Source organism: Petaurus breviceps, unplaced genomic scaffold (assembly GCF_028583685.1).
Source record: "Petaurus breviceps papuanus isolate PSGF00001 unplaced genomic scaffold, PetGlider_PUasm1.0 90804, whole genome shotgun sequence".
Taxonomy (NCBI): Eukaryota; Metazoa; Chordata; class Mammalia; order Diprotodontia; family Petauridae; genus Petaurus; species Petaurus breviceps.
This window is the reverse complement of record NW_027187348.1, coordinates 15,614,080-15,628,574: the sequence shown is the minus strand read 5'-3', so window position 1 is coordinate 15,628,574 and position 14,495 is coordinate 15,614,080. Positions and strand designations below refer to the sequence as shown.

The following is a 14,495-nucleotide window of genomic DNA, read 5'->3' as shown; positions in this document are numbered from 1 at the left end:
TGTGGTAGCTGCAAACCCTGAGGACGCTTGGGGTGCTTGCTGCTACACACAGCCACATCCACTTTGGTTAGCCATAGTGATCTAATCAAAGGCATTGAGGAGAGGGTCTCTGACCTTCAGGGAGAATAAGTAAAGTACCTGTCTCTTCCTCTTTTCCTTGATGCCCAAGATAGTAGACCTTTATTCCAAAATTTTCTGTTACTCAATTTTGTTCGTGACTCCTGATTTAATTAGACCTTTAATGATTGCTTACTCCAGATAAAAGTAGAATTAATCATAGCCTTTTGACTTGTGTGTTTCATTACTTGTGAGTAGGGGGTTATAAAAAAGGGAAAAATAACCAGTCTTAGTATACAGAGTACAGTAAATCACCAGGAAAATCTGGACACTCACCGAGAACTCTGGAGTAATAAGGAAGAAGATGATAATGATTTATTGTTTTTTATAAATGTTCTAAGCTAGAAAATAGAGCATCTGGGCCTTTGCCCTTAGGTAAGAGGGAATCAGTCTCTAGTGTCCTCTGGAAAAAGGCTAAGTTGTTAACTTGTGCTGTGTTTTTCTTCATTGTGTTTCATTGCAACACACCTCTCAATGAGCAAAGAATTTTTTTCTGTTGGAGTGGAGTAAATGAGAGTTTTCTAAAAAGTCAGTGATGCCAGGTGGGAGAAGAACACACATTTGGACCAGGCTGGTAACACCCATGTTCCAAGGTTGAGGGTCAGAGGAAGGAGTGATTTCCCTTTCCTTTCATTTATGCTTTCAACCAAACAACTCTGCAAACCCTTATAGAACCAAAGCTACTTGAGCCATCTTCTCCCAGAGAAGAAATGATTGTGTGGTTAATGGTATTTGAGGAAGATGTTATTTTTTCAAAGGTCTAAGTGGCAAATGTAAAGCAGATATTCTTGAAGCTTTGGTTTTCAGCTGCAGAGATTTCACATAACTAAGAGATCTCCCTCATCTTCTCTCTATCTTTATTATTACAAGCAGGGGAATTATATAGATGAAAGGAAATTGGTCAGTCAATAAACTTTTATTAAGTGCCTGCTCTGTTCCAGGCACTATTCTCAGCCTAGGGGATACAAAAAGTGGAAACATTCCCTGTTCTCAAGGAGCTCACAATCAAATAGTGGGACAACATGCAAACTACTATGTGAAAAAAAGTTATGTACTAGATAATTTGGAAATAATTGAGAGGGAAGGCATAAGAATTGATGGGTTGGGAAAGGCTTTCTATAAAATATGGGATTTTATTTGGAACTTAAAGGAAGCCAGTAAGCAGATATAAGGAGGAGAGTATGCCAGGTATGGGAGAAAGACAGTCAGTGAAAATGTCTGGAGTAAGGAGATAGAGTGTCTTATTTGTGGAATGGCCAGGAATCCAGTATCACTGGATTGAAACATATGGCAGGGAATGAAGTGTAAGAACACTGGAAAGTTAGGAGGCAACTAGGTTATGAAGGACTTTGAACACCAATTAAAGGATTTAATATTTGATCATGGAGGTGAAAGGGAGGCAATAGAGTTTATTGATTGGAAGGGTGACATGGTCATACCTGTGCTTTAGAAAAATAATTTTGTTGGCGGAATGGAAGATGGATTTGAGTAGATTTGAACTGAGGCAGGCAGAACTACCAACAAGGTATTACAATAGTCCAGATTTGAGGTGATGATGACCTATATTTGGTGGCAATATCAGAGGACAGAAGAGGGCATATTTGAGAAATGTTGCAAAAGTGAAATTGTCAGGTCTTGTCAGTAGATTGGATATGATTGGGAAGGAGAGAGATAATAAGAGGTCAAGAATTAAATCTAGTTTGTGAGCCTGGGGAGCAATTAGGATGGTATTGCTCTCTGTTGGAGAGAAGTTTGGAGGGGAATATAAAAAGTCTTGGATATATTGAGTTTAACATAGCTCCTGGGCATCCAGTTTAATATATCTGAAATGCAGATGGAAAATTCAAGTTAGAGGTCCATAGAGAGGTTACAAAAGAATAGACAGATTTGAAAATCATCGGCATCAAAGTGTTAATTGCATCCAATGGAGAAGATAAGATCAATAAGTGAAATTGTTTAGAGGGAAAAGAGAAGAAGGTTCAGGACAGAACCCTGTGAAGTAGCTACTTTTAGAGAGCATAATCTGGATGAGGATCCAGAAAAGGTGTCTGAGAAGGAGTGACCAGATAAGTAAGAGGAGAACCAGAAGAGGGTGGTACACTGAAAGCCAAGAGAGAAGAGAATATCAAGCAGGAGAAACTAATCAACACTGTAAAAAGCTACGGAAAAGTTCAGGAAATGAGGATTGAAAAAAAGGCCATTGCAGTTGGTAATTAAGAGATCATTGGTAACTTTGGAAAGAGTACTTTTGTTGTAATGTTAAGGTTAGAAGCCATATTGTAAAGGGTCAAGAAGAGAGTGAGACAAGAGAAAATAGAGGCACTTATACTAGATGGGCTTTTTAAGGAGTGTAGCAACAAAAGGAAGAAGACATATTGGATGATAGTTGAAATGAAAAGATCATGTAAAGGATTTATGAAGATGAGGATACACTGGCAATAGTGAAGAAGCCAGTAGGCAGGGAAATTTTGAAAATAAGTAATACAGTGAGAATGATGGAAAGATAAATTTGTCAGAGGAAACAAGATGAATGGGATTTCTCATGAAGACAAAGGATTTAACCATGGTACATAGTAGCACAACCTCATTACATGAACAGGGGGTGAAGGAGGAAATGGTAGCAGAAGCCAGATGAGTGATATGAGATGAGGAACGAGGGAGAAGAGTGAGTTCATGGCAAATGACCTCATATTTTTCCTGTAAATTATGAGGCAAGGTAGTAATCTGAGAAAATATGGGGAGGAGGAGGAGCCATGGAAGTTTTTGAGGAAGGATGAAAAACTGAGATTCTTCCTGAACTATTACTTAGGGACAACATTATCTTTTGACTACAGATAGTCTATCTCTTGTACTCTGTAACAGATAGGGGGAGGTAGGAGAATTAGATGACAGGACAAAATATCACAGTCCTTGTTACTTTGTCTTAGAGATAATAATAATAATAATAAAGTTCTTTAAAATGAATCTATACTATTTATCATTAAACCAATTTCAAAGACCTAAGCTAGGTGATATCACTAATTCTATTGAAACTCACTTTTAAAATCCACTAGTTATATCCAATTCTATGAGAGAAAGCATACTAGGAGATGTAGGGCTGTACTGGTAGCCAGAAAGACATTTTGTTCTAGTCCCAAGTCCAACACATATTATCAGTTAACTTTAGACAAGTTATTTCAGTGATCATTAGGCAGTTACCTAAGACTATGACTTACTGAGAAGATGAGGACATACATCAGACAAAAGAGTCTACTCATCTATAAGGAAGGAAAATGTATTTATTAAGCACTTGTGATATGCCAGGGACCATGGCTGTTTTTTTTTTTAATAAATTTCATTTGGTCTTTACAACAGTTCTAAAAAGGATGTATAATTATTATACTCATTTTGCAATTGAGGTGACTGAGGCAGACAGATTTTAACTAACTTGCCAATGGTTATACAACTAGGAAGTGTCTGATGCTGGATTTGAACACATCTCCTTGATTCCACACTCTTCACTCTAGCCACTGCACCACCTACCTGCCTAATCAATTAGTTCTTTTTATCAGTGAGATCACAGGTACAGTACTTACCCCTCTCTATCCATGTGTAGTAGCTCTTTTCTTTCTTAATCCTCTGACACCTCTTCAGCACTTGACATGCTATATTAACTCCTTTTTTTGGATATCATTTGATTTCTATGACTCTGTTCTCAAAATTTTCTGATCACTTACCTATCCTTCATTCATTTAAATTACTTCTACCAATTAATGTTGAAATTTTTCAAGGTTCCATTTTCACTTTTTTGTCCTTTATTCTTTATATACTCTGAAAACATGAGTTTACTTTTATGGTATCAAACTATCCATTCCGTGTAGTTGATCCTCAAATCGATATTGTCAGCCCTACCTACCCTTTCCCTTAAACTACAGTTCTGAAGTCCAAATATTGAATGGATATATCAATTTGAATATCCTGCCATCATTTCACTCTCATTATGCTCAGAGGGTATAGTAGAGCAACAGAGAGCAATGGATTACTCTCTAATCCACAAACTCCTTTAAACTCTCTAGAAATTCTACCAAACTGAATTCTATTGGACACATCCAAAAAAAAAAGTCACAATGACTCATTTTATCTGACCTACTCAGCACTGGGAGACAAAAAAGGTTTGTAGACATTGGGATAGAGTTGGGCCAGAAGCACTCCATATCAACACTACAAGCTCTCAGGTTGGAGCTGTGCACCACAGCAAGAGAAGGTCACAGATCCAAACCAAGGCTCCCCAGACCTCTACTGGGGTACTGTGATGTGAACTAGCATCTTTGTTGACCTCCAGCCAATTCTGGGTCACAAATCCAGGGTAGGAAGAGAAAAGGACTTGCATGGAAGTCTCCATATAGGGAGGCCATGTGTAAGGTACTCCTGTACCTAAGAAAAAAGGAAATTCAAAAGTTGGCACCAATGGTGGTGTGGCTCAGACCCTAGACTCAGAAAAGGACCTAATTTCTAGCATCCACCTCAGCATGAAGAAGAGTAACTAAGGCAGGAATCTCAGACCAAAAGGAGGCCCAAAATTCCATTACTCTGAACTAGCACAGCTTTCCAGCTGACTGATAGGAGCTGGATCCAGAAGCATTATACTCTTGTTCAGACCCAAACCAAGGTCAGGAATTTGCACAGCTCAAATCAGGGATATAACAAAGAGACTTTTTCCTGGATTAAATGACTTTAGGAGCACTGGAATCTTGCAGGTACCCAGGCTATCCCTAAGATCCTGAAACAATACAATATTCTATACCTCAGGATGTAGCAATAAGACAAGGTCAAACCTTCCCCCTAGAAAACAGGACCCAACTCTTAGATCAAGTCCAAAATCAGTAAATAATCTTAAAAATAGGCAAACAGAAAAGTAGCCCATCATAATGAGCTATTTTGGTGGCAGAGACACTCAGGACACAAAGACAGAAGAAGAGGATGTCTACAAACAATGCCTCAGATTAAAAATGAATTTTGGAACAAACTCACCAGAAATTCCTAGAAGAGATAAATCAAGAGTTTTAAAGAGTTCAGATGTTTTGTTTTGGTTTTTAAATAAATGTAATGAAAGGGCTTAAAGGGAAAAAATGGAAAAGAAATAAGCTCTATGGAAGAAAAGAAATGGAAGATGGCACAGCCTGGCACAAGAGGTACAAAATCTCACCCAAGCAACAAACCACTTGAATATTCTGAGGTACCAGACAGAAGTCGAGACATTAAAATAAAATAAAAATGAAAAAAAAAATGAGAACATGTAAGATATCTTCTAACAAAATAGTTGAACTGGAAAAAAAAAAAAGATTGAGGAGAAAAAAATTAAGAATCATTGGACTCTCTGAATGTCATGACTTAAAAAAAAAAAAAACAGATCCTAGGCAGGGCAGAGTCAAGATGGCGGAGTAGAAGCAGGACCTCTGCTGGGCTCTGGCTTCCACCTTCCCCAATCCATGTAAATGGGACTCTAAACAAACTTTGGAGCTGCAAAACCCACAAAATGACACAAAGAAGCTAACCTACCACTGAGGACAGCCTGGTAAGCCAGCAGGAATTGGCCAGCTCAGCCCTCTGGGAGCCGAACCTAGCCCCACATGGAGGCTTTAGCTCCAGGGTGGGCCTGACCAGTGGCAGGCCAGAGGGAACCCAGATCAGCAGCAGCTGTGGCTGGTTCCAGATTTGTCAAAACAAAGATGCGAAGGACAAAGTGATAGGTCAGTGCAGTCTGGACTTTGGGACCCAGTAAGTGGGAGTGCATGGCTGTTGCCCTCCCAGCATAGCCAGCCAGTGCCACATAGCAGCTTCAGCTCCTGGCCTGCAGAGTGTAGGGGGACCAAGCACCAGTCTGAGGGGTAATCACTCTGGCTTTAAACTTCTTGGATCTGGATTGCAGTCTAGGGTGGAGTTCCTGGGGTGTGTGTCCAGCTTGCCAGAGCATGTGGACAACTCAGAGAGGGCACCCATCTAATACCTCTGGCAACTGAGAAAACCCCAGCGTTTGGGATGAAAGCTCCCCTGTCTGGTGGCAGAGTCCTACTGTGGCAAAAACCCCAGAGATCAAGTGACTGAGGGGCGACATGACCAGGTAAAGGAAACAAAGCAGACAGAAGATTCCAACATTACACTTCTATTTTGGGGACAAAAAAGGAGCAAAGCATGGAACAGGAGGAAGACAGTGAAGTCAGAACTCCTGCACCAAAAGCTTCAAAGGAAAATATAAGCTGGTTACAGGCCTTTTGACATTCAGATGAATTTGACATTCAGATACAAGAAGCAAGAGAAGCATGAGAAGGTAAACAGGGAAAAGAAATCATAAGGAACTTATCAAAGTTGAAATATTAACATTCCTACATGGAAAAACAATAATTGTAACTTATGAAACTTTTCTTAGTAGTTGAAGGGAATAGAAATATATATATATATATATATGTGTGTGTGTATATATATATATATATATATATGTCTATATATGAGGGTATATGGGCATATGAATACATATGTGAATGTATGTATATGTGTTTACAGGTAACATAGATAGAGGGCACAGGACCAATTTAACAGGAAGGGATGATACTTAAAAGGTGAAATTAAGAGGTGAGAGAGGAATATAATGAGAGGAGATGGGGAGAGACAGAATGGGGTAAAGTATCTCATATAGAAGAGGTGAGGCAAAATGGCTACAATGGACGGGAAGAATAGGAAGGCAAAAGGGAATGGGTCAACCTTATTCTCACTGAATTTGGCTTAGGGAGGGAATGAAATACACACTAAATAGGGTATGTCACCCTACAGGAGAGTAGGGGGGAAGGAGATGAGAGGGGGTATGATGGAAGGGAGGGCAGGTTGGGGAGGAGGGAAGTTGGAAGCATCCACTTTTGAAAAAGGATGGGATTAAATTAGAGAATAGAACAAGTGGGAAGTGGGATAGGAGGGAAGGAAATATCGTCAGTCTTTTACGATATATCTACTATGTTATTGTTTTGCATTAGCTACACATGTCCAACCTATACTGAACTGCTTATCTTCCCAGTAAGGGTGGGAGACAAGAGAGGAAGGGAATGAATCTGGAATTCAAAGTTTTAAAATCAAATTGTCAAATATACATATACTATTGTTAATACTATTTTACATGTAATTGGGAAATAAGATATACAGGCACTGGGACTATAGAGATCCACCATGCCCTACTATAATAGTCGAAGGGGGTATTGGAGAAGATATGGGAGAGAGCAGATTGGAGGAGGTGATATCCTATGCAATTGCTATTTTGGGGCTGTGGGTAGGGGAAAAACGGGAAGAAAATTTGTAACTCAAAATCTGGTGGAAATGGATGATGTAAATCAGAAGTTAATAAAGCATTTTGGAAAAAAAAGGTCTGAAAAGAAAAAGATCCTAGATATCATATTTCAAGAAATCTTAAAAGAAAATTTCCCATATCTCTTAGAACCTGAAGGCAAAGTTGAAATAGAACCCACTCTTCACTTTCATGAAGAAACACCGAAATGAAAACTCCCAGTATCATTAACAGGAAAAATCATAGCTTCCAAGTCAAAGAAAAAAATATTCTAAGAATCCAAAATAGAAAAAAAATAATTACCAAGGATTTAGGATCACAAATAATTTATTATCCACAAGAATGACAGAGCAGAGAACTTGGAATACATTGAGGAGATGGGAGGAGGGGAAGGAATGGAAGATTAAAGTAGACAGCTACACAAACAAGCAATAGTGAGACAGGGTGAGAGACTGACACTTGACAATTACTCTCCTCTAAAGAGATCAAAAATAGAATACACACAGAGTTTGATACACAGGTGCAGTTTACTCACAGGGAAATGGGAGAGTGAGAAGTGAGAAAGAGAAGGGGGTGGTGGGGAAACTATATGGAGAGTAGATTAAGAGAGATATTCTAAGCAAGTTGGTAAAGACTGGGTATGGGAATCTGTAAGGGTGCTCATAATTTAGGGAATGGATGAATAAGTTTTGGTGTATAAATATAATGTAATCCTTTTGTGTTGTGTTAAAATCTTATCAGTGTAGTGACCAACAACAATTAGAAGACTAATGAAGAAACATCAAACATTGAAATAATGAAGATCCCAACTTACTGATAGAGAAGATAAGGACTCAGAATTCCAAGTGAGCCAAATATTTTGTGGATGTGGTCAGTTTATTTCAATTGAATATATATGTATGTAATGGGTTCTAGTTGTCTTATGTTGTCAATTGGGGGGGGGGGAGGGAGGGTTAGAAGTCAGATCTTGGCTGATTAAATTCATTTCAAATAAAAGAATTAAAAGAGAACTAATAAAAATGTAAACTAAAATGAAACCCTTAATGTGTCTGAAAATAAAATCATCTTTCTAGTCAAATAAATTCCTCTTCTAGATATTTATATTTCTACCAGTGATATGATCATTATCCTAGTTACCAAAAAATACAAAGTCAATTACCATCTTTATATCATTTCTTTTCTTTCTATTCCATTTGAGACTTTTATAGTTAGAGTCATCATCAATGGATGACTATATGGTTACTCTTACAATAACTTAATAACTGTCCTTCATGGATGAGACTCTTGCTATTCCAGTCTATACTCAGGCTTGCTGGCAGATTAATTATCCCTATACACTGCTTCTTTTCTGACCATTTCCTTGCTCAAAAGCCTCCCATTGCCTAAAATAACAAACTTTTCACCCTCCTATTTGAGATATTCCACATTCTGTCTCTAATTTACCTTTCTGATTTCATCTCTTATTTTTTTCCCCGTAGAATTCTTTCTTCTCAATTTTATTTTCCAATTTGTTATCCCCTGAAGAGTCCTTGAATGTTCCTGAATCTTTACCTTTGCTTCTGCTTTCCCCTATTGGCATTCTATCTCCATACTTAGTTTCTACTTTTTATAGTCCCTATAAGTAGGAATTGTGCCTTTGTATCCCTCACAGCACCTAAGACAATATTTTAAACACAGTAGGTTCTAGATATATTTATTACAGTGTCTGTTTAGAATTTAGAATATCTAATACTAGTTGCTCTCCTATAAATAGAGCAATGTTTTTTTTTTTTCCTCAGAAACCAAAATCAGGACACATGGTCTGATAGAAAATTCTCATTATGTATGTTTCTTGTCTTTTTGAGACTGTCCTAGAAAATCTTGGATGTATGATCTCTATTATATAACTAAGAGATCTAGCAAAGTCAATTCAATCTAACATGATTAAGTAATCTATTTTAAAAGACCTTAGTACATACTTGAGTTTGGCAAATGTGCAAAAAATGTTGAGTAAGATATAATACAATTATTTAATATGTTTGTATTAATATCCCTAAGAAGAAAGCATCCTATCATTAAGACAATGTAAAGTCAGTGAAGAATCAGCCTTATTTAGAAAACTATTCCTTTCCCAACAATGGATTAAAGTAGAATGATAAAAAGCCACCCCTGTGCAGAATTTGTCTCATTCCAAATTATATTTACTCTCTGTATGTGGCTTCTGTCCTACCACATGTGTTGTGTACAAGCAATAACTTGCATTGACATTATCTACACCATTTATGTCTTTATACAATTACATCCCACCTCTGGCCATTTTTTTTCTAAGCTTTATCGATTTTTTTAACCTTTCTTCATTCTTTCCCTTCAGTCCTCTCTAATTCCAGATGGTACATCAAAATGTCTTTCCTGATTATTTTGTAATAAAATCTCTCAGTGCAGCAGAGGCTGATTCTTTATATTCGAAGTAAGAAGAATCCAGTTACCACATCGGATGCCTGAGGAACTAATAATTAAAATATGCCCAGAACATTTATATGCATTTCTTTCACCACAGTTTAAGCCTTTAATGATATAGTGGATGACCAGTAGGTTGAATTTCCAATCCTATCTACTTTATCTTTCTCAGAAATTCAAAAACAACACAAAACAAAACTATTTACAGTTTTTTTCCACAAAGGATATGATTTCACTTAGCATGAAGGATAGAGACTTTCTATCAACCTCCCCCACCCTTCTACTGAAATTGCTGAAATAAAATGCTGATAAAATTGGCATCACTTATTCTGGTAAAAAAAAAAGTCAACCTAAGCAATGTAAATGATGGCTTCTAGGAACAAATATCTCCTTGACTGGCAAATATGCAAATATAACCACAAATTAGATTTAAGGGAATATGTACAGAAATCTTTGCATATGAGAAAGGTTTTCTTTTTTTTTTTTCCCCTAAAGCCTATCTGAAAATATCTGGAGCACTCAGTTACTGTAATTAGTGTGCACAATACAAAGAGTTATACTGGCCTGTCACCCGTATTTGACAAATGCTGATGGTTTATAAGCCAGAATAAGCACTGTTGCTTTAGATTTGTCATACATGAGTTTAATGGTTGGCTTACCCTCCTGTTATTGGAAATCCATTGTAATCTATACATAATGGATACAAAGTGTGTCAAGGAAATGTTTTCCGATCACAAGCTCTAAGAAGCTTCTCTCAGAGGATTAAAATATATTATAGTGCAATACAAACTGCTGTTTAATCTCCTAAGGGTTAGGAAACTTCCAGAAACAATATATAATGAGGCATTAATGTCAAAGCAAGAAAACAGACACTATAACAAATGCATATTTGGCTCTGTGGGTAGTTTTTGTTTTTTTTTGTTTTTCCTCCAGTCAGATGGTAAAATATATTCATGTACAGTGTTTCTCTCCCTCCCTCTAAAAAAACTTAAAATTCATTTAACAAAGTATTAACATTAAATAAGGTGGGCAAAATCATAGAAATGCTGGCCTTTTGCCATCAGGTGTGAAGAAGTAATCTCATTACTTCTTGGATGATTGGAAAATATTAAACCTATTTGATGATATACCAATAAAGTGGAAGACCTATATGTCCTTTGGAATGGTAGAGTCTACACATGTATGAACAGATAGTAACTAAGAATTCTGGCATCCAGGTGGTGAGAGAGATCAGGGCAAATGTAGAGAGGCAAACGAATAGAGCACTGGAGAGAGAAGAGGGGAAGGTAAAAAGAAGCTGAGTAGCCTCTTTCTTCCTGAGAGGTCAGTACCCAGGACAAAGCCTAGGCTGCCCCATGCTTGTTCCTGGCTGCTTTAAGGCAATCCTTTGCATAAGTGAGTCTCTCCTAGGAGTATGCAGTTTACCTTTATTGAACTTTGCTTTCCATCAGTGCCACTGGATTCACAGTGTCACAATAGGTACAGTTATCAATAAGTTAAGTCCTTCTCTAGGTGCCCAGTTTATGCCTAAGTAAAGGCCCATCTAGAGAAGTCAGGGAAAACTATCCCTTAATGAATTTGGGTACTGAGAATAATATGTAAAATGATGGGAATCAGTTCAATGCAAAGCTTTATTTCAAACAGTGAGAAAGAGGAAGAAGGGGAGAGAGGAAAAGGGAACTGGGCATACAACTCAGGCATACATACTAACATAGAGTATAACTCACATGAGGGCAGTGCTGCATTAGGGAGCACAGAGACATGGGTCCATTCAGCAGGAAGAAGGTGTTGCAACAGAAAGGTGTGTTTTTGCTAGAAGGGAGGGAGTACTCCAAAGTTGTCTTCTGAGAGTAAATGAAGTTCTTATATTATGATTTTTAGATGACTTCCCTGAAACTGACCAAATTATAAATAGGGCCCTGTAATGGGAATGCAGATTTGGAAGATCTTCCCTGCCCCTAGGCTAAAGTGCACCTGAAGCCTGGGGTGGGAGACTTGTTTTTCAGTAGATACTTCTTGATTGGCCAGTGAGTCAATAAGGTTGTTACATTCTCTGAGCCAGGAGAAGGCTATATAAGCCCTGATGTGTAGCTTTGTTTTGGGACTCACTTTGAGAAGTGTTCTGTGATTTGATCTGAATTCTGGGAAGCCGTTGTTGAGAGTCCCGTGGCTTTGAAAAACCCAGATGTGGAAACCCAGATGTTGACTGGGTATGGATGTAATGGTTGGACAGTTTGGAAATCTGTCTACTTGATCTGTTCCTGTCTTGATAATTCTGCCTGTATACTTTGAAGTTCGGGGTGCTGACCTTTTCCCCTGAACAAGGTAAACGATATATGTCTGACTGATTAAAGTAAGCTTGTTAACCCATTTTGAGTTGCTTTCCTTTATCAAAGCAGATCCAAGAACCTGTATGGGCAGCAAACCCTGAGGACGTGCTTGGGGTGCTTGCTGCTACAGGCCCAGGCAAAATATTATTTTAAGGGTTTGTTGTTAGGGAGAAAAACAAGCTGGTGGCAGACAAAATATTATTGGGGGACACAGTTGTACCAACCTTCAAATAATATTATTGTTAATATTGCATGAGTATGTCTATAAGCTTCCAACCTCCCTTAAAGGGAAACTGTCATGATGGTCTCAAAATCATCAGGCCTAATCCTATAATAATGATTTTCCATGTATAGATTCTTTAAGCTACAGTTTCCCTGTCATGATGCTCTAAAGACCACCAGGATAAATGTTATGATACTGGCCTGGGTATGCCTATATTTTCTGGTGTTCTTTCTTCTTACTAAAATGGAAACTTACTTCTTAAGAGATTTTAGGGTGAAACAGTTGAAACATATGTACAAATGTAAAAATTGCTTGTTGTGGCCAGAATCTGGGAACAGCAGTCTCATGTATAACTCACAGCTTTTGCAATCTGATCATCAACCTCGCTATGCCCCCAAATGGCACCTACTGTTAAGGATCAACTGATTTTGAATGTCCTAAAGGAAGACCAGGTTCCCCAGAAAAAGATCACTTTTTTTGGGGTTGGTGCAGTTGGCACGGCTTGTGCCATTGCTATCTTAACAAAGGATTTGGCTGATGAACTTGCCTTAGTTGATGTAATAGAAGACAAACTAAAGGGAGAGATGATGGATCTCCAACATGGCAGCCTTTCCCTCAAAACACTGAAGATTGTTTCTGTGAAAGACTACAGTGTGACTGTAAACTTAAAACGTGTCATTGTTACGGCTGGGGCATGTCACCAGGAGGGAGAAAGTCGTCTTAATTTGGTCCAGTGTAATGTGAATATCTTTAAATTCATGATTCCTGATATTGTTAAATACAGCCCTAATTGCAAGCTCCTTGTTGTTTCCAATCCAATGGATATTTTGCCATATGTGACCTGGAAGCTGTGGCTTTCCTGAACACCATGTGGTTGGAAATAGTTACAATTTGGATTCTGCCTGTTTCTGTTACCTAATAGGGGAGAGACTTGGTGTCCATTCTTCAAGTTGTCATGGATGGGTCCTTGGGGAACACGTAGACTCCAGTGTTCCTGTGTGGAGTGGTGTAAATGTTGCCAGTGTGTCCAAAGAATCTTCATCCTCAAATGGGAACTGATGCTGATTCAGAGAATTGGAAAGATGTTCATAAACAGGTGGTTGAAAGTGCTTATGATGTGATCAAGCTGAAGGGCTACACTTCCTGGGTCACTGGCTTGTCTGTGGCAGATTTGGCAGAAAGCATTATGAAAAATCTTAGAAATTTTCATCCAATTTCCACCATGATTAAGGGCCTATATGGCATTAATGAGGATGTCTTCCTTGGTGTTTCATGTATCTTGGAGCAGAATGGCATTTCAGATGTGGTGAAGGTAAACCTGAATCCAGAGGAGGAGAGTGGTTTAAAGAAGAGCACAGATATTCTTTGGGGAATCCAGAAGGAGCTACAATTTTAAAACCTTTTAATATGCTGCCATCAAGAGAACATGACAGTGGTTAAGGGGTTATGTATGATGTGCTTTTCAAATAAGTCAAATCCTTCCTCTGATTAGTGATTGAACACCAGAAATGTAAAACCTGTGAACACACTCTAGTCTCTCCCTAAAGTTAGAAATGGGGGGATAGTAAGTGTAACTATTTGTTAAACCCTGTTGTTTGCATATGATGCTGGATATGACTTGTATACTCTTAGTAGCTGATGTCAAGCAGAGCCAGTGCCCCACCTGTATATAAACTATTTGCATTATATGTCGGTGCTACATGTTCTTGTAGATCCAGAAGATAATACTCCTGGATAAAAAAACACCATACAGTAGTAATTATTTATTGATATATTTATTACCTGTATACTCTCCTTCTTTAGGGCTCTACAGCATGGCCCCATGTATCACATTTCCAGAGGACCTGATTTTGTGTGTGTGTGTGTATCAATAGTTATAAATTTCCATATTATGTAAAAAGATCTGTATATATACAACAATGCAACTAATTCCTCAAGTGTCATACTAATCCTATTTAGTGAATAAACAACAAATAACTGATAAAAAATTGCCAGTTGTGACATTTTGATTGTCTTAAAGCCACCACCAGCTCTAATCATTGTTTACTATGACAATGACCACAAAAATTAGACTATTACG

At 38.0% G+C, this 14,495-nt stretch overlaps 1 pseudogene; it reads left to right on the top strand.

Moving 5' to 3' along the window:
• The first annotated feature begins 12,808 nt into the window (after nucleotides 1–12,808).
• LOC138147731 (L-lactate dehydrogenase A chain pseudogene) lies at nucleotides 12,809–14,033 on the top strand (annotated as a pseudogene).
• Nucleotides 14,034–14,495: the final 462 nt, after the last annotated feature.